The sequence below is a fragment of the Bos javanicus genome, chromosome 18 (genome assembly GCF_032452875.1).
Source record: "Bos javanicus breed banteng chromosome 18, ARS-OSU_banteng_1.0, whole genome shotgun sequence".
In the NCBI taxonomy this organism is placed as follows: Eukaryota; Metazoa; Chordata; class Mammalia; order Artiodactyla; family Bovidae; genus Bos; species Bos javanicus.
In genome coordinates, this window is record NC_083885.1 from 45698795 (window position 1) to 45718873 (window position 20079).

The following is a 20079-nucleotide window of genomic DNA, read 5'->3' on the forward strand; positions in this document are numbered from 1 at the left end:
CAAATAGAAGGGGAAAGAGGGGAAGCAGTGACAGACTTTATTTTCTCGGGCTCCAAAATCACTGCGGGTGGTGACTGCAGCCATGAAATTAAATAACACTTGCTCCTTGAAAGAAAAATTAAGACAAACCTGCTGCTGCTGCTGCTGCTGCTGCTAAGTCACTTCAGTCGTGTCCGACTCTATGAGACCCCACAGAGAGCAGTCCGCCAGGCTCCCCAGTCCTTGGGATTCTCCAGGCAAGAACACTGGAGTGGGTTGCCATTTCTTTCTCCAAAGCTGCTGCTGCTGCTGCTGCTGCTGCTGCTGCTAAGTCGCTTCAGTTGTGTCCGACTCTGTGCGACCCCATAGACAGCAGCCCAACCAGGCTTCCCCGTCCCTGGGATTCTCAAGGCAAGAACACTGGAGTGGGTTTCCATTTCCTTCTCCACTGCATGAAAGTGAAGAGTGAAAGTGAAGTCGCTCAGTCGTGTCCAACTCTTAGCGACCCCACGGACAGTAGCCTACCAGGCTCCTCGGTCCATGGGATTTTCCAGGCAAGAATACTGGAGTGGGGTGCCATTTCCTTCTCCATCTCCAAATCTAGACAGCGTATATAAAAAGTAGAGATATCATTTTGCCAACAGAGGTCCCTATAGTCAAAGCTATGTTTTTTCCAGTAGTCATGTATGGGATGTGAGCGTTGGACCATAAAGAAGGCCAAGCACCAAAGAATTGATGCTTTTGAACTGTGGTGTGGCGGAAGACTCTTGAGAGTCCTTTGGACTGCAAAGAGATCAAATCAACCCTGAATATTCATTGGAAGGACAGATGCTGAAGCTGAAGCTTCAGGACTTTGGCCACTGATGGGGAGAGCCAACTCATTGGAAAAGACCCTGATGCTAGGAAAGATTGAAGGCAGGAGGAGAAGGGGTTGACAGAGAACAAAATGGTGGGATGTCATCACCAACTCCACGGACATGAGTTTGAGCAAACTCTGGGAGATGGTGAAGGACAGGGAAGCCTGGCATGCTGCAATCCATGGGGTCACAAAGAGTCAGACATGACTGAGCCACTGAACAAGGTTCCAAAGGAGGGCACAGCCTCACTTCCTCTTGAAGGCAAGGCACACTGATTTCCTTGGCCCTTCAGGCAATGCCCCCCCCCCCACTTAAAGGGCTCTGACACATGCCCTATTCCTTGACCTTATGCAATGTACTCCTGCCCAGCATTTCACCTCTCTGAGCCAGGATTTATGATGAAAAGTGAAGATTCCCCTAATCCGTGGTTTCCAATTCATAGACCACATCAGCATTACCTGGAATTTGTTACATATCATCAGGCCCCACTTCAGAGCTACTGAATCACATACTCTTGAGTGAGGCCCACGTACCTGTGCCTAAGCCCTGTAAGAGGTTTTAATGCTCCAACACAGTTGAGAACCGGACTCTCCAGTGAATGAGACAAAATTACCTATGTCAGAAGAGATAACTAAAAAGTGCTTAGCACTAGACCTGGGACATAATAATAAATGTGTGCTAAATTGCTTCAGTCATGTCTGACTCTTTGAGACCCTTATGGACCCATAGCTTGCCAGACTCCTCTGTCCATAGGATTCTCCAAACAAGAATATTGGTGTGGGTTGCCATGCTCCCCTCCAGGGAATCTTCCCCACCCAGGGGTTGAACCTGTGTCTCTTACATCTACCTGCATTGGCAGGAGGGTTCTTTGTCATTAGTGCCACCTGGGAAGCCCAAAATGATAAGTACTTGAGAGCTTTTGTTGTCATTTTCAGTCACATTGACTTCACTTGATTTCTTCAGTAGATCAAGTTCTTTTCAACTTGGGTTTTTGGCACATCTAGTTCCTTCATCAGAAATGCTGCTTCCACACCTTGAACCTGATGGAACTATTCCATCCAGCTGGGGTCTGCATGATACCAGCTTCTGTTTACTCTGCTGTCCTTCCTGGCCTTATACCTTAATGCTCATTGTCCTACTTTTACCAAAAAGGACACTGAAAAGTGATATTATGAGGAAATAACAGATCAATATCCCTAACACTTACAGATAGAAAAATCTTCAACAAAATATTAGGAAACCATTCCTCCATCATTTCAATTTTTTAAAGGATTATATGTAATCGTGGATTTATCCCAGGAATGCAAGAATGGTTCAATATAAGAAAATCAAGTAATAGAACACATTAATAAAATTAAGAGAAAAAAGACATGATAATCTCAGTTGACAAAGAAAATGCATTTGATAAAGTCCAACACACTTTTATAATAACAATAATAGTAATAAAACATTCATAAAACTAGAAATAGAGAGCATTTTTCTCAGTGTGATAAACGGCATTCTTGAAAAAGCCACTGTTAAAATTATACTTGATAATGAAAGATTGAAAGCTTTCCCTGCAATATCAGGAACAAAACAAGAATACTTGCTCTAACCACTACCATTCCACACTGTACTAGAAGTTTCAGCCAGAGGCAAAAAGAAGAAGAAAGAAAAAGCATTACATTTGCAAAGGAAAAAGTAAAACTGCCTCTATTCACAGATGACATGATTCTGAGACGATAACAGGTAGGAAGGCCAGGGGTCTCCAAACGGAGGAAATAGGCTGCAAGTGTCAGACATTTTTTAAAATCTCTCTCTTAAGCAGCAGGAGGAAACAAACTAGTGATATATTTTTTCCCTTCTCTATACAAATTTTAAAAGAGGTTTCTCTTAAAATACTGTGTTGCCATAATGACACCTGGTTCCACCTGAACTTAACTTTTCTCAAATTTTGAGTGAACCAATATATTTTTCTTACGGAAATGTTTGTCTTAAGCTATGTTAATGTACTATGCATTTACCTCAGACTCTGTCTTCAAGTCCGTTCAGCCTAAAAGCTCAGATTTAGGCTCAGAACTGACTTGACAAACCAGTTTGTTATACTCAGACATTGTTCTCCTAATCTCTGTAAACGAAACTGTTTATATGGTAATCTGCTTTTCTACAAGATTCAAGTCAATGTTTTACGGCCCGGGATGACTTATTGCCTGGTGCCAAGATTATCCCAAAATACATCTTGTGGGTGAGGGGCCTGATGCCATTCTCTGAGTTTTAAGACATTCCTTTCTTTCATTAACAGACTGCTAGTAAGAAGGCAATGGCACCCCATTCCAGTACCCTTGCCTGGAAAATCTCATGGACAGAGGAGTCTGGTAGGCTGCAGTCCACGGGGTCTCTAAGAGTCAGACACGACTGAGAGACTTCACTTTCACTTTTCACTTTCACGCATTGGAGAAGGAAATGGCAACCCACTCCAGTGTTCTTGCCTGGAGAATCCCAGGGACGGGGGAACCTGGTAGGCTGCCATCTATGGGGTTGCACAGAGTCGGACACAACTGAAGCGACTTAGCATCAGTAACTATATAACATCCAGCGAAAGACTAGTAGGCGAGTATTCTTTCTGTCCCCTTCTGATGTCTATGTCAGAAGCTTTCTCTATCCCCTTTATACTTTAATAAAACTTTATTACACAAAAGCTCTGAGCGATCAAGCCTTGTCTCTGGCCCCAGATTGAATTCTTTTCCAGAGGCCAAGAATCCCGGCATCTTTCATGGTTCAGCAACAACCTTTCAATTCTAAATACAGAAAGTACCATAGAATCTACCAGAAAAACTACATGTATTCAGAAAAGTTTCAGGGAACAATAACAACATGCAAAAATCAGTACATTGATGGTGGGAATATAAAATGGATCTGCTTCTGTGAAAAAAGTTTGGTGGTTCCTCAAAAAGTTAGGTGTAGAACTATCACGTGGCATATGATTCCACAGCTGTGTAGATACTTTAGAGAATTGAAAACAAGTATTTCAACAAATACTTGCACATAATGTTAATAGCAACACTATTCTTGATAAACAAAAGGTGGAAACAATTAAAATTTTTATCAATGGATGGATAAACAAATTGTGCTATAAACATACAATGGAATATTATTCAGCTATAAAAAGGAATAATACAAAGAATTCTACAATGTGGATCAACTTGGAAAACTATGAAAGGTTTATAAAGAAATAGAGAAAATGGTGAAGCCTAGATGAAGCATCCCTAGATATAATCACACAGTACAAGAGGGAAAAGGCTGAAAATTGAGACTTCATCCATTTTAAAGACATTTGTCCTGTCAAAGTATTTTGAACTGAGTGGAAATGAAGACGCAACATATCAAAATTTGTCAGAGGCAGATAAAACAGTATTTAAAGGATTCATGACATTGTATAGGAGACAGGGATCAAGACCATCTCCATGGAAAAGAAATGCAAAAAAGCAAAATGGCTGTCTGGGGAGGCCTTACAAATAGCTGTGAAAAGAAGAGAAGTGAAAAGCAAAGGAGAAAAGGAAAGATATAAGCATCTGAATGCACAGTTCCAAAGAATAGCAAGAAGAGATAAGAAAGCCTTCCTCAGTAATCAGTGCAAAGAAATAGAGGAAAACAACAGAATGGGAAAGACTAGGGATCTCGTCAAGAAAATTAGAGATACCAAGGGAACATTTCATGTAAAGATGGGCTCGATAAAGGATAGAAAGGACCTAACAGAAGCAGAAGATATTAAGAAGAGGTGGCAAGAATACACAGAAGACCTGTACAAAAAAGATCTTCAAGACCCAGATAATCACAATGGTGTGATCACTCACCTAGAGCCAGATATCCTAGAATGTGAAGTCAAGTGGGCCTTAAAAGCATCACTACAAACAAAGCTAGTGGAGATGATGGAATTGCAGTTGAGCTATTTCAAATCCTGAAAGATGATGCTGTGAAAGTGCTGCACTCAATATGCCAGCAAATTTGGAAAACTCAGCAGTGGCCACAGGACTGGAAAAGGTCAGTTTTCATTCTAATCCCAAAGAAAGGCAGTGCCAAAGAATGCTCAAACTACTGCACAATTGCACTCATCTCACATGCTAGTAAAGTAATGCTCAAATTTCTCCAAGCCAGGCTTCAGCAATATGTGAACCGTGAACTTCCAGATGTTCAAGCTGGTTTTAGAAAAGGCAGAGGAACCAGAAACCAAATTGCCAACATCTGCTGGATCATGGAAAAGGCAAGAGAATTCCAGAAAAACATCTATTTCTGCTTTATTGACTATGCCAAAGCCTTTGACTGTGTGGATCATAATAAACTGTGGAAAATTCTGAAAGAGATGGGAATACCAGACCACCTGACCTGACTCTTGAGAAATTTGTATGCAGATCAGGAAGCAACAGTTAGAACTTGACATGGAACAACAGACTGGAACATGGAACAACAGGTTCCAAATAGGAAAAGGAGTACGTCAAGGCTGTATATTGTCACCCTGCTTATTTAACTTATATGCAGAGTACATCATGAGAAATGCTGGGCTGGAAGAAGCACAAGCTGGAATCAAGATTGCCGGGAGAAATATCAATAACCTCAGATATGCAGATGACACCACCCTTATGGCAGAAAGTGAAGAGGAACTAAAAAGCCTCTTGATGAAAGTGAAAGAGGAGAGGGAAAAAGTTGGCTTAAAGCTCAACATTCAGAAAACGAAGATCATGGCATCTGTCCATCACTTCATGGGAAATAGATGGGGAAACAGTGGAAACAGTGTCAGACTTTATTTTCCTGGGCTCCAAAATCACTGCAGATAGTGACTGCAGCCATGAAATTAAAAGACGCTTACTCCTTGGAAGAAAAGTTATGACCAACCTAAATAGCATATTCAAAAGCAGAGACATTACTTTGCCAACAAAGGTCCGTCTGGTCAAGGCTATGGTTTTTCCAGTGGTCATGTATGGATGTGAGAGTTGGGCTGTGAAGAAAGCTGAGCGCCGAAGAATTGATGCTTTTGAACTGTGGTGTTGGAGAAGACTCTTGAGAGTCCCTTTGACTGCAAGGAGATCCAACCAGTCCATTCTGAAGGAGATCAGCCCTGGGTGTTCTTTGGAGGGAATGATGCTAAAGCTGAAGCTCCAGTACTTTGACCACCTCATGCAAAGAGTTGACTCATTGGAAAAGACTCTGATGCTGGGAGAGATTGGGGGCAGGAGGGAAGGGGACGACAGAGGATGAGATGGCTGGATGGCATCACTGACTCGATGGACATGAGTCTGGGTGAACTCTGGGAGTTTGTGATGGACAGGGAGGCCTGGTGTGCTGCAATTCATGGGGTCGCAAAGAGTCGGACACGACTGAGCAACTGAACTGAACTGAAAGAGTAATGTATAACATTAACACATTTAAAAAAAAAATGAAAGGTCTTAAATCATGGATCTTAGTCTTCATATTACAAAATCAGAAAAAGAAGAGAAACACAGAGAAACCAGGAAAAGGATATAATAAACATGAAGATGGAAACCAATGAAACAAATCAAAAAAGTAGGGAAAATCACTGAACCCAAAAGCCTTAAGATAAATAAAATATGATTAAGCTCTAGCCAAATTTTATCAAGAAATAGAGAATACACAAATTATGAAGTCAAGAACAATATAATAGCACTACAGATTGTATGTATATTAAATGTTAATGTGGGAATATAGTGAACTTTCCTTTATGGCATTAATTGAAAAACTTTATGGAAATGACAATTAAAAACATACACACACACACAAGCCATGAAAGCTCAGTTAATAATAATAGTTAACCTATTTAGCCCCATTTCTATTATAGAAATTAAGTTTCTATTTAGAAACATTCTTACAAAGCAAATTGCAGGCTTAAATGGCTTCACTGAAGAAGTAATACCAATACTACAGAAACTTTTCCAAAAACTGGAAGAGTAGGGAATGTTTACTCAATATATTATGAGAACTTAGCATTATTTGATACCACAACCAGACTGAGGCATTACAAGAAAAATGCATATCAACATCCCTTATGAGCATACATGCAGAAATCCCAGTAAGATTTTAGCAAATCGAATCCAGCTATTTATGAAAAGGATTATGCGTCAAGACAAAGAAGAGTTTACTTCTGAAATGTAAGGTTTGCTTCTCCACTTTCACGGCACTCATTTCTCAACTCTTCAGTGTCAACTTCTTGATGCACAATAAGAGTGGAGGTCTGTATAAAGAATTCCCCTCACTATCCCCCTCATAAGTCCTTTATCCAATACAGATTCTCTAGTACTGACCAAGTGTAAAATTGTAGCTGAAGGCTTTTCCAAATTCACTTCACTTGTAATGCCTTTGCACAGCAGGAAAAGCTGCAGCACACCTGGTGCTGCTGTAAGGCTGCTCTCCTCCCCTCCAGCAGGTCATTCCCCTGTGAATGACTTGATGCTGGAGAAAGCCTGACATGACCAAGCAGTCCTTCCCAACCTTCCTGCATCTGAACAACTTCCCTGATGTGTTGTCTGTGTAGTTCTTTAAAAGGGAGGCTTTGCCCTCTCCCTTCTGGTGGACTTCTTTTTTAAAAGTATTCTTGTTTATTTACTTACTATTTTTGGCTCTACTGGGTCTTTGTTGCTGAGCGTGGATTTTCTCTAGTTGCAGTGAGCGGGGCTACTCTCTAGTTGTGGTGCCCAGGCTTCTCATTGTACTGGCTTCTCTTATTGCAGAGCACAGGCTCTAGGCACATGGGCTGCAATAGTTGCAGCATGCAGACTCTAGAGCACATGCTCAATAGTTGTAGTGCATGGGCTTAGCTGCTCCGCAGCGTGTGGAATCTTCCCAGACCAGGGATCAAACCCATGTTCCCTGCATTGGCAGGCAGATTCTTATCCAGCGTGCCACCAGGGAAGTCCTCTGATGGACTTCTTGACATTCTGCTGCATCTGTTGCTGGTGAGGGTTTGCACTAAATCAGAACACTCTCCACTTATCAGACCAGTGTGTGGTCTCTGCCCTGGGTGTGTGCTTTTGTATCCAGCCAGGTGCAAAATGTTTTTCAAGAGTAGGTCATGCATATACAGAGGTAGGTCTGCTGAGTGGGATTCCTAACATGCGACACTCCTACTGTGTTCAGACACTCCTCACTCTCCACTCCATGCCAAAACACTGAAAGCTGAGAAAAGGCTGGAGAAATTCTTGTTAACTTTGATGGGAGGAAACAGCCCATCACAAATGTATGCCTGACCCAAGAATGACTGCATGGGCTTGTTGGGAAGATGAAGGCATTGAGGTCAGAGTAAGGAAGGGATGCTGTGCACTAGTCAGCCTCTAGAGGTCATAGAATCTAGAGTTCAGCTTTAACAGTGCCACATCCTCACCAAAGTAAAGGATCTGAGGATGGAGCATGGAAGTGGATGGAAAGGCAGGGTCTTAACTTACTTCTCTGTGAATGTTTTTTTAGCAGGATCTTGGCAGCTGGTAACACACAAACCCTGTGCAGAACAATGTGTCCAAGCCCAGAAAAATCTGATTAGAGCTGAGTTGCTGGTATTCAAGGACTATTAATAGAAATGTGCATCATTCTTCAGTTGGTAAATCATGTCCTACTCTTTGCACCCCCATGGACTGAAGCATGCTAGGCTCCTCTGTCCTCCACTATCTCCTGGAGTTTGCTCAAATTCATGTCCACTGAGTCAGTGATGCTATCTAGCCATCTCATCCTCTGCTGCCCTCTTCTCCTTTTGTCTTCAGTGTTTCCCAGCAAAAGAGGTCTTTTCCACTTCTTCCCATCAGGTGGCTGAAGTATTGGAGCTTCTGCTTTAGCATCAGTCCTTCTAATGAATATTTAATTTCCTTTACTGGTTTGATCTCCTTGCAGTGCAAGGGACTCTCAAGAGTCTTCTCCAACACCACAGTTCGAAAGCGTCATTTTTTGTGCGCTCAGCCTTCTTTACGCTCCAACTCTCACCTCCATACATGACTATTGGAAAAACTATAGCCTTGACTATACGGACCTTTGTTGGAAAAGTGATGTGATATCTCTGCTTTTTAATAAGCTGTCTAGGTTTATCATACATACAACACATTAATCGTAGGCTGATGTTGGAGAGTCCTGAGGAGTAAGTAGTGGAGAGAGTGAGACGTGGAGACTGCAACCAAGCATCCACAGCCCAGCATAGAAGTAACAAGTGGCCAAGTTTCAAGAATGGAGAAGGAATGATATAGAAGAGGTACGGCCATCAGCGTTGGAGCACAAACAATGGTGAACAGGGGACAGAGTTCTGGAGTGATGTGAACTTAGTCCTGATGTTATGCTGTCCCCCAGGTCCCACTTAGCAAGGCTGTACCCCCTCTGAGAACCTCTTCTCACAGTGGTAGTAATGTCTGCTCTGCTCAGGCACACAGAGCTCTTCCCTTGACTGCAGTTGGGGACCTAGAAGATGTGGCGAGTTCTAAGGGAAAGACATGGCAGGTGAAATTGCCCCTGTGAACTACTCTACCACAGACTACAGGAAAGAAAATCTAAATGAAACAAAACAAAACAAACAAATCTCTATGAGGAATGTCTTGTGGGAACAATCTAGTGGTCCCAGCCAAGCAGTATCTATGTCAATGCCTATAATTACTGTCACAGTCAGAACCCAGGAAATATCCACTGAAAAGGGGGGCTGAACCCAAATTACATAACTGTTCCAAAACTGAACAACCATCTGAGGAGGGAATGGGATCCACTGGGTTGATCTCAAGACTAATGACTCTTGGCCCCTTATCTGCAGGACTTCAGGATGGCAGTTTTGGGGCTGACAGAGGACTGGACTGCTTAAAGTAGTACATAGGCTTGCCCCTGGAATACTGGCACATATGCCAGAAAAGGAGGAGGTGCCCATGCTCCAGCTGTGGGAGAAGGGGACAGGCAGAAACCAGCTCAGGTCACCAGGGTAGATGTGAAGGTTTCACACAGTGAGGCTGTTAAGTGCAGAGTTGTCCAGCACCACTTCACAGTACAGGATTCTCAGCCTTATCAAGCTATCCCCACTGCCCCCAGGGAAAATGAAACGGCACTATCCTCAAAGGTCACACAGCCCTTTGTGTGGGAGCAATTGATTCCATGAGCAGCAGGTCACAGTCCATCCTCCCACACATCCATCCCGTGCTCAACCTCTTTCCCAACTTCCCAATTCAGAGGAGCTACCAGACACTCGTGCTCACTCTCAACTCATATACCAGTGACTGTTAACCCACAGTAGAGACAGACAGGCAGGAAGACAGACAGCAACAAAGCTCTGGGCCTGATAGGCAGGGTATTTTAAGATGTTACCTGGGGTTTGTTTTAATCAGGTGTGGTAAAATGACAGACATGGAGAAAACTTTCTTTGAAAGAGAAGTTTATGACTTACAGTTCCCAAGAGGAAGGAGCATGGCAAGTCATGCAGGGCCACATGGGGAGGCACCAGGGTTGGTCAAGAGGCAGAAAGAGTGAGGAGAAAACAGACCAGAGACCACTGTGGTTTTTGCAGGAGGGAGTAGGCTAAGTGGTGTCTAGTTGTCCAGCACTTGGCCCTGGGGCCACTGAGGACAGGGGGATAGTGTCTCAGGCTGCAGGAGCCTGATAAAAGGAGGTGGGGGTATGGACTTAGACTGTTGGTGTGCATATCAAGGAGTTGCTCACAGGTAACTTGTTTACTGCCTCTAGGAACTAGCTAGCTCTAGGAGGGGTAGTCTCTCCAGAATCAGCAAGGCCTCTAAGACATCAAAGCCTCATGAATACAGAAAATAAAAAAACATGATGAGTACAACCCCATCTCCTGGTGTCACTGAGAACATAACTCAGTCTTCTTCCTTGATCCCCAACACTAGGGCCCTGGAGTCACCAGTTAACACTTCCTCCCCACATGGATATCACTCTTAAGACTACACTTCTCTCACAACTCTAGAACCCACATGAACCCCCAACACCACTGCTACCCAACTCCTGGCCCATACCCTAGCCTTCTCCATAGACTCCCCACAAGTCACTCTGCACATGGCATTCAGAGAGCATTTGGCAAATGTAACCAGGATCTCATCTGGCCCAGACCTTCTGTATTAGCTTCCTAGTGCTGCTGTAACAGAGTACCATACACTGAACAATAGAAATTTATTATCTCCCAGGTCCGCAGGTGAGAAGTCTGAAATCACAGAGTTGGCAGGACCATGCTCTCTGATGGCTCTAGGGGAGAATCCTTCCTTATTTGTCTAGCTTCTGGCTGTCCCTGGTATTCCTTGGCTTGTAGATGTATTTACAGCTCCAGTCACCTGGCCATCTTCTGTGTGTCTTCACATCATTTTCTCTTTGTGAGCATATGTCTCTGTGTCCATTTTCCCCCTTTTCTGAGGACACCAGTCATATTGGATTAAGATCCAGTCTGACAACCTCCTTTTAGCTTAATTACCTCTATAAAAAAAAAGTAAGATCACATCCTGAGGTGCTGTATGTTAGCGCTTCAGCATATCTTTTAGAGGAGACATGATTAAACCTACTAGCAAGGGCAGCATTCAGTCCTGCTCTATTGGCTTCCCTCTAGGCTCTGTTCTTGATTTCATAACTGCAACCTCAGTCATAACTACACACAAATGTCTGATGTCCTCAATACTTTTCTCATCTGAGTTGCACAATCTGTCCCTTCATCACCGATGGTCACCAGGTTAAAAGCCCAGTATGTTCACAGAGGGGTGAATAAGCATCAGGCCAGGCCTTACTGTAGTCTTATTTCCATTCCTGCTAAACCCCAGCATCCAAAAATCCACTCTCCCTTGGGGGAAGGATGGTGGGAAGGGATAGTTAGGGAGTTTGGGATGGACATGTACATACTGCTATATTTAAAATGGATAATCAGCAGGGATTGACTGTATAATAACACAGGGAACTCTGCTCTATGTTATGTGGCAGGCTGGATGGGAGGGGAGTTTGGGGGAGAATGGATACATGTATATGTATGGCTGAGTCCCTTTGTTTTCCGCCTGAAACTATCACAACATTGCTAATGGGCTATACTCCAATATAAAATAAAAAGTTAAAAAAATGAAATAAAATCTACGTCCCCCTGGAATATTTGGCCACCTGCCAGACCCTGATCTTCCTACAAACACCCCTCAAGGCCACTATATTTCCTCTACTGCCCTTGTGATGCCCACCATCCTCACACATTGGCCCAGGCAAGATAAAACAGACCTCGGGTCCCACTCTCTCCTTTCTTTCCTTGCATTTTTGTTGCCACCATGACCAGAAAATTTCACCTCCTAAATCTAACCCACAGTTCCACACTCATCCATACACCAGATGCGATGTTTCAGATGCTTATAACCTGCAAGCCTCCCCAGCACACCCTAAATTGTGTGTCTAGTTCTGCCTATTCATAACCTCCACTCAAGGGGTCTCTGAAACACCAGACTCAACATTGCACCATTTGGCTCCTTTAAAATTTTATTCTTTTTTTTTTTAATTGGAGTATAATTACTTTATAATGTTATGTTAGGTTCTGCTGTACAACAACATGAATCAGTCATATATTTACATATATTCCCTCTCTCTTGAGTCTTCCTCTCAACCCCTCTAAAACTTTTTATTCTTGAAAATAGATCATGAAGAAGGGTTTCATAACTATAGGCAGGCCTATTGCCTAACAGACGATTCTGACAAGCCAAATGATTGAACACCTGAGAACATCACGTCAAACTGCCCTTAGGCCAAAGCTGAAGAGAACTGACATGATTTCAAGAAGGTGATGGCAGTTGACAAGACATTGTTCACCTCTAATTCTCAGGAATTTCACCCTGTTCCTGCCTCCCCTCTGGATCTCAGAGAAGCCACACCCAGGTCCAAGACTATGGGGTCGCACAGAGTCGGACATGACTGAAGCGACTTAGCAGCAGCAGCAGCAGACTGGTGACTCAGTCACCAGGGACTGCCCTCATCAAGACTTAATCACTTCATCACCTGCACCTGCCATCCACAGGTGAGCACAAATTAAGTGTACGTCTGGGGAGAGAAAAAGGGATTGCTGAGCACCTAGTCAGTTTCTAGCACGATCAATCAATTTGGCCACCAGATTATCTGTTATATTATTTCTCCCACGTGCTCAACACTCTCAACCTTTTTATGTGACAATCCCAAAGCCCATTCAATCACTGCCTCCATCAATGATAGAATTTCTGTTCCCAACCTAACCTCAGACCTGGAGGCTTTCCTCCAGGTTCAGGGACACAATGAAAGGGACCTATTCAAATTGCTGACGAAATAACTGCTCATCTAACTTACTAAACACATTGATAGTGTCTTTGGAGTAAGAGTATAGAATAAACTACTTCACATCACAAATGAGAAATTTAATGTAGAATTAACCTGCATAAAACAAAATTTTTTTTTAAGGATCTTCTATTTAATGATGATGAAAAGTGATCCCAGGTGAAAGATCTGTGATGATAGAAGAAATGAGGCTTCAAAAGAGAGATGCATCTGTGGATTTAAAAAAAAGCTCATTATCTGTGTAAAACACGAATAATATTCCATTATGAAGTCAGAATGACAACATTACCATGTGCAGCCTCAATAACATAAATATATACTCAACTGAAAACTAATATTAATATTTTATTTTTAATAACATGTACATACTGAGATGGGACAAACTGGTTGATGTTCTAAGTCTCTCAATATTGTGGAGGAGGGAGGTAAGGTGTTTGAAACTCTTTTTTCTGTTTTGTTAAATAAGTGTTTGTTAGCTTAATACTAGGAATCACAATATACAATTCAAACTAGAAGAAAGAAAATTTGGACTGTAAATAAGTAATCAGTCAAAATTTTAAAAAATGACCACCTAAAGAACAGTGAGTCAAAGAAATTTGCATAATAAAAGAATATAGTTAAAGTAAAATACATTAACATTAAGTGAATATACGAGAGATGTTCAAATTAGCTGTCACTATGCTATCCGGTCCCATCACTTCATGGGAAATAGATGGGGAAACAGTGGAAACAGTGTCAGACTTTATTTTTCTGGGCTCCAAAATCACTGCAGATGGTAACTGCAGCCATGAAATTAAAAGACGCTTACTCCTTGGAAGGAAAGTTATGACCAACCTAGATAACATATTCAAAAGCAGAGACATTACTTTGCCAACAAAGGTCCATCTAGTCAAGGCTATGGTTTTTTCAGTGGTCATGTATGGATGTGAGAATTGGACTGTGAAGAAAGCTGAGCGCCGAAGAATTGATGCTTTTGAACTGTGGTGTTGGAGAAGACTCTTGAGAGTCCCTTGGACTGCAAGGAGATCCAACCAGTCCATTCTGAAGGAGATCAGCCCTGGGATTTCTTTGGAAGGAATGATGCTAAAGCTGAAACTCCAGTACTTTGGCCACCTCATGCGAGGAGTTGACTCACTGGAAAAGACCCTGATGCTGGGAGGGATTGGGGGCAAGAGGAGAAGGGGACGACAGAGGATGAGATGGCTGGATGGCATCACTGACTCGATGGACGTGAGTCTGAGTGAACTCCGGGAGTTGGTGATGGACAGGGAGGCCTGGCATGCTGCGATTCATGGGGTCGCAAAGAGTCGGACATGACTGAGCGATTGATCTGATCTGATCTGATGCTTCCCGGGTGGCTTGGATGGTAAAGAATCTGCCTGCAATGCAGGAGACCCAGGTTCAATCCCTGGATTGGGAAGTCCCCTTGGAAAAGGGAATGGCTATCCACTCCAGTAATCTTGCCTGGAGAATTCCATGGACAAAGGAGCCTGTTGGGCTATAGCCCATGGGATTGCAAAGAGTCAGACACAACTGAGCGAATCTCACTCACTCATCTGGGCTTTACAAATTAGCAGTCAGTGACCTTTATTGAGACCAAAATACCTTATATGAGGAATTTAATTTTCATTCAGATCAGATCAGATCAGATCAGTCATTCAGTCGTGTCCGACTCTGCGACCCCATGAATCGCAGCATGCCAGGCCTCCCTGTCCATCACCAACTCCCAGAGTTCACTCAGACTCACGTCCATCAAGTCAGTGATGCCATCCAGCCATCTCATTCTCTGTCATCCCCTTCTCCTCTTGCCCCCAATCCCTCCCAGCATCAGGGTCTTTTCCAGTGAGTCAACTCCTCGCATGAGGTGGCCAAAGTACTGGAGTTTCAGCTTTAGCATCATTCCTTCCAAAGAAATCCCGGGGCTGATCTCCTTCAGAATGGACTGGTTGGATCTCCCTGCAGTCCAAGGGACTCTCAAGAGTCTTCTCCAACACCACAGTTCATAAGCATCAATTCTTCGGCGCTCAGCCTTCTTCACAGTCCAACTCTTAGATCCATACATGACCACAGGAAAAACCATAGCCTTGACTAGACGAACCTTTTTTGGCAAAGTAATGTCTCTGCTTTTGAATATGCTATCTAGGTTGGTCATAACTTTCCTAGCACAACTAATTCCATGCCATCCTCAGTCACCACCAGTGGAAAGGAGCCAGACATTGAGCAGGGATGTCCTAGGTTTGGCTGGTGGGGTGCCAAGATCTTATATTGAAGGTCATGAGGGTCACGACCAAGGCCTAAAGCCAGCTGAGATGTCCATGGGAAACTGTAGTACATATGCTTTTATTCAGAAAATCACTAGGTCAGCAGTGGGAGAGATGGGGGTTGGAAAAGGTGTATGATCATAATTACAAAAATATCTGCCCTTTTAAAAACATGTTCATATATCAAGCATACATACATGTACAGATGCTGTGTCCTTTAACCTACAAAGCAGTCTGGAGAGGTGAATCTGCCCAGTTTACAGAGAAGGAGATCAAGGCCCAGAGATCCTTGTGTTGCCTTTGGTAATATTTGGTAAGTGGCTGGGAATGTGCCCCATGGAGCTGCAGTTCTGCCCAACACCCACACGATCTCCTTCCCAGTATCATCTAATCTGGGCTGAGCCAGGGTCCCTCTGTGTCAGAGAAATGAGGCCATAGAAAAATGAACTGCCTGAGTAACCCTCATGGAGACAGGGAAGAATCTCACCTTTTCCAAGCCTCAGAAATGGCAGCCTTTGGCTCCAGCAGATTACTGTGTACTGATCAAAAAATATAAACACAAGAACAGGACATGCCCTGCAATCCCATGTATGCACTGGCTTTTTCAGAGATGAGAAAAATCATCCCCTGGGGCTCACCCCCTTATCCCAATCATCCATACATCCTGTTAGCTCTGCTTCCTAACATGACCCCGGTCATAGTCTACCCTCCAGCTTAACACTAGAGTCCTGGGTCAGTCCACTGTCAACACACTCCTGGATTATATGGCAGCTTCGCCACATCCCCTGTCTCAGTTCTTGACTCTACCGAGTACATTCCTCACACATTAGTAGTTGTTGTTTAGTCACTTAGTCATGTCTGACTCTTATATGAACCCGTGGACTGTAGCCTGCCAGGCTCTTCTATCCATGGGACTTCCACGTCAAGAATACTTGAGTCGATTGCCATTTCCTTCTCCAGGGGATCTTTCCAACCCAGGGATGGAACCTGTGTCTCCTGCATTGGCAGGCGGATTCTTTACTGCTGAGCCACCAGGGAAGCCCCTCACACTAGTTAGAGGGGGATTTAAAGACAAATCAGATTGTGTCTTTGTCCTAGTGAAACCCTCCCACAACCTCCGTAAGCAATTAGGATAAAATCTACACTTTTCACTTTGCCTTCAAAACTCTGTGCATCAATCTCTGCCTCCTACTCTAGCCTCATTGGCCCAGCCCTTGCGGCCTCAAGATCTTGGCCCATGCTATTTTCTTTCACAGGAATACTATTCCCTATCTTTTGGACCCAGCTTCAGTGCCTACTAAGAAGTCTGCATGAAACCATTCTTTAGTGTCTGCTTTCCTTATTGCACTTTACAATTTATTGACCCATGTTTACAGACAAGGATGCTAAGGCCTGGGGAGAAGAGACTTGTCCAAGTCTGGTGATGAGAATAACTTGGAAGTGCTAGCAGAGCAATCTATACACAGTATCCAGGCTCTTAGCCACCAGCAACTAGACTGCTCTTTCCGCTGTACATCTTCCTCCAAGACCCCAGTTTTGAGCCTACTCTTCTTTATGCCCTTGGAGGCCCTGGACAGGTTTCTATTGTAGCAGCAGAGTAGTTTTACAGTACCTGTTTTCATGCATGTTTCCAACGCTATACAGTGAGTTTTCCTCTTGCTCAAGAGCCCAGTCTTAGTCACCCATGTGTATTTACTCCCATGTGATGTGTCAAGGACACAGTGTGTGGTAATGTGGATGAAGGATGACTCTTGCTCATCATACCAGCAAGAACACATCAGAGTCCTTTGAAGACAGATGTGAAGACTGAATGAGAGAACTGAATAATAGAGGAACCAACTCTAGAATATCCTTCCTCTGCTGGGCTGTACATCACTCCTGCTGAGGAAAATGGAGTCTCGTGCTTTTGTGGGGGCCCTGTTATAGCATTCTTGCCTTGAGAACCCCATGAACAGTATGAAAAGGCAAAAAGATAGGACACTGAAAGATGATCTCCCCAGGTTGGTAGATACCCAATATGCTGCAGGAGATCAGTGGAGAAATAACTCCAGAAAGAATGAAGAGACGGAGGCAAAGCAAAAACAACACCCAGTTGTGGATGTGACTGGTGATGGACATAAAGTCCAATGCTGTAAAGAGCAATATTGCATAGGAACCTGGAATGTTACGTCCATGAATCAAGGCAAACTGGAAGTGGTCAAACAGGAGATGGCAAGAGTGAACATAGGCATTTTAAGAATCAGTGAACTAAGATGGACTGGAATGGGTGAATTTAACTCAGATAACCATTATATCTACTACTGTGGGCAGGAGTCCCTTAGAAGATATGGAGTAGCCATCACAGTCAACAAAAGAGTCCAAAATGTAGCACTTGGATGCAATCTAAAAACAACAGAATGATCTCTGTTTCTAAGGCAAACAATTTAATATCACCAGTAATGCTGAAGAAGCTGAAGTTGAATGGTTCTATGAAGACCTAAAAGACCTTCTAGAACTAACACCCAAAAAATATGTCCTTTTCCTTATACGGGACTGGAATGCAAAAGTAGGAAGTCAAGAAATACCTGGAGTAACAGGCAAATTTGGCCTTGGAGTACAGAATGAAACAGGGCAAAGGCTAACAGAATTTTGCCAAGGGAACGCACTGGTCATAGCAAACACCCTCTTCCAACAACACAAGAGAAGACTCTACACATGGACATCACCAGATGGTCAACACTGAAATCAGATTGATTATATTCTTTGCAGCCAAAGATAGAGAAGCTCTCTAGTCAGCAAAAGCAAGACTGGGAGCTGACTGTGGCTCAGATCATGAACTCCTTATTGCCAAATTCAGACTTAAATTGAAGAAAGTAAGGAAAACCACTAGACTATTCAGGTATGACCTAAATCAAATCCCTTATGATTATACAGTGGAAGTGATAAGTAGATTCAAGATCTGATAGAGTGCCTGAAGAACTATGGACAGAAGTTCATGACGTTGTACAGGTGGCAGGGATCAAGACCATCCCCAAGAAAAAGAAATGTAAAAAGGCAAAATGGTTGTCTGAGGAGGCCTTACAAATAGCTATGAAAAGAAGAGAAGTTAAAGGCAAAGGAGAAAAGGAAAGATATACCCATTTGAATGCAGAGTTCCAAACAATAGCAAGGAGAGATAAGAAAGCCTTCCTCAGTGATCAGTGCACAGAAATAGAGGAAAACAATAGAATGGGAAAGACTAGAGATCTCTTCAAGAAAATTAGAGATACCAAGGGAACTTTTCATGCAAAGATGGGCAAAATAAAGGACAGAAATGGTATGGACCTAAAAGAAGCAGAAGACATTAAGAAGAGGTGGCAAGAATACACAGAAAAACTATACAAAAAAGATCTTCATGACCCAGATGGTGTGATCACACACCTAGAGCCAGACATCCTGGAATGCAAAGTCAAGTGGGCCTTAGGAAGCATTACTAATAACAAAGCTAGTGGAGGTGATAGAATTCCAGTTGAGGTATTTCAAATCCTGAAAGATGATGCTGTGAAAGTGCTGCACTCAACATGCCAGCAAATTTGGAAAAGGCAGCAGTGGCCACAGGACTGGAAAAGGTCAGTTTTCATTCCAATCGCAAAGGAAGGCAATGCCAAAGAATGCTCAAACTACTGCACAATTGCACTCATCTCACATGCTAGTAAAGTAATGCTTAAAATTCTCTAAGCCAAGCTTCAACAGTAAGTGAACCATGAAATTCCAAATGTTCAAGCTGGATTTAGAAAAGACAGATTAACCTGAGATCAAATTGCCAACGTCTGTTGGATCATCAAAAAAGCAAGAGAGTTTCAGAAAAACATCTATTTCTGCTTTATTGACTATGCCAAAACTTTCGACTGTGTGGATCACCACAAACTGTGGAATATTCTGAAAGAGATGGAAATACCAGACCACCTGACTTGCCTCCTGAGAAATCTGTATGCAGGTCAAGAAGCAATAGGTAGAACTGAATGTGGAACAACAGACTGTTCCAAATCGGGAAAGGAGAGTGTCAAGGCTGTATACTGTCACCCTGCTTATTTAACTTATACGCAGAGTACATCATGAGAAACACTGGGCTGGAAGAAGCAGAAGCTGGAATCAAGATTGCCGGGAGAAATATCAATAACCTCAGATATGCAGATGACACCACCCTTATGGCAGAAAGTGAAGGGGAACTAAAAAGCCTCTTGATGAAAGTGAAAGAGGAGAGTGAAAAAGTTGGCTTAAAGCTCAACATTCAGAAAACGAAGATCATGGCATCTGGTCCCATCACTTCATGGGAAATAGATAGGGAAACAGTGGAAACAATGTTAGACTTTATTTTCCTGGGCTCCAAAATCACTGTGGATGGTGATTGCAGCCATGAAATTAAAAGACTCTTACTCCTTGGAAGGAAAGTTATGGTCAACCTAGATAGCATATTCAAAAGCAGAGACATTACTTTTTCAACAAAGGTCTGTCTAGTCAAGGCTACGGTTTTTCCAGTGGTCATGTATGGATGTGAGAGTTGGACTGTGAAGAAAGCTGAGCGCCAAAGAATGGATGCTTTTGAACTGTGGTGTTGGAGAAGACTCTTGAGAGTCCCTTGGACTGCAAGGAGATCCAACCAGTCCATTCTACAGGAAATCAGTCCTGGGTGTTCACTGGAAGGACTGATGCTAAAGCTGAAACTCCAAGTATTGGACCACCTTATG

General features: G+C 43.0%; 1 protein-coding gene across 3 annotated transcripts in view; it reads right to left on the reverse strand.

Moving 5' to 3' along the window:
- Positions 1-13177: 13177 nt before the first annotated feature.
- The window catches only part of LOC133230462 (zinc finger protein 549-like), a 32714-nt gene continuing 25812 nt past the window's right edge, over positions 13178-20079 (reverse strand). For all 3 annotated transcript variants that reach the window (XM_061387948.1, XM_061387950.1, XM_061387951.1), the window contains one exon: positions 13178-13322. The gene's annotated coding sequence lies outside the window, so the exon portion shown is untranslated. The remainder of the gene's footprint in view (positions 13323-20079) is intronic.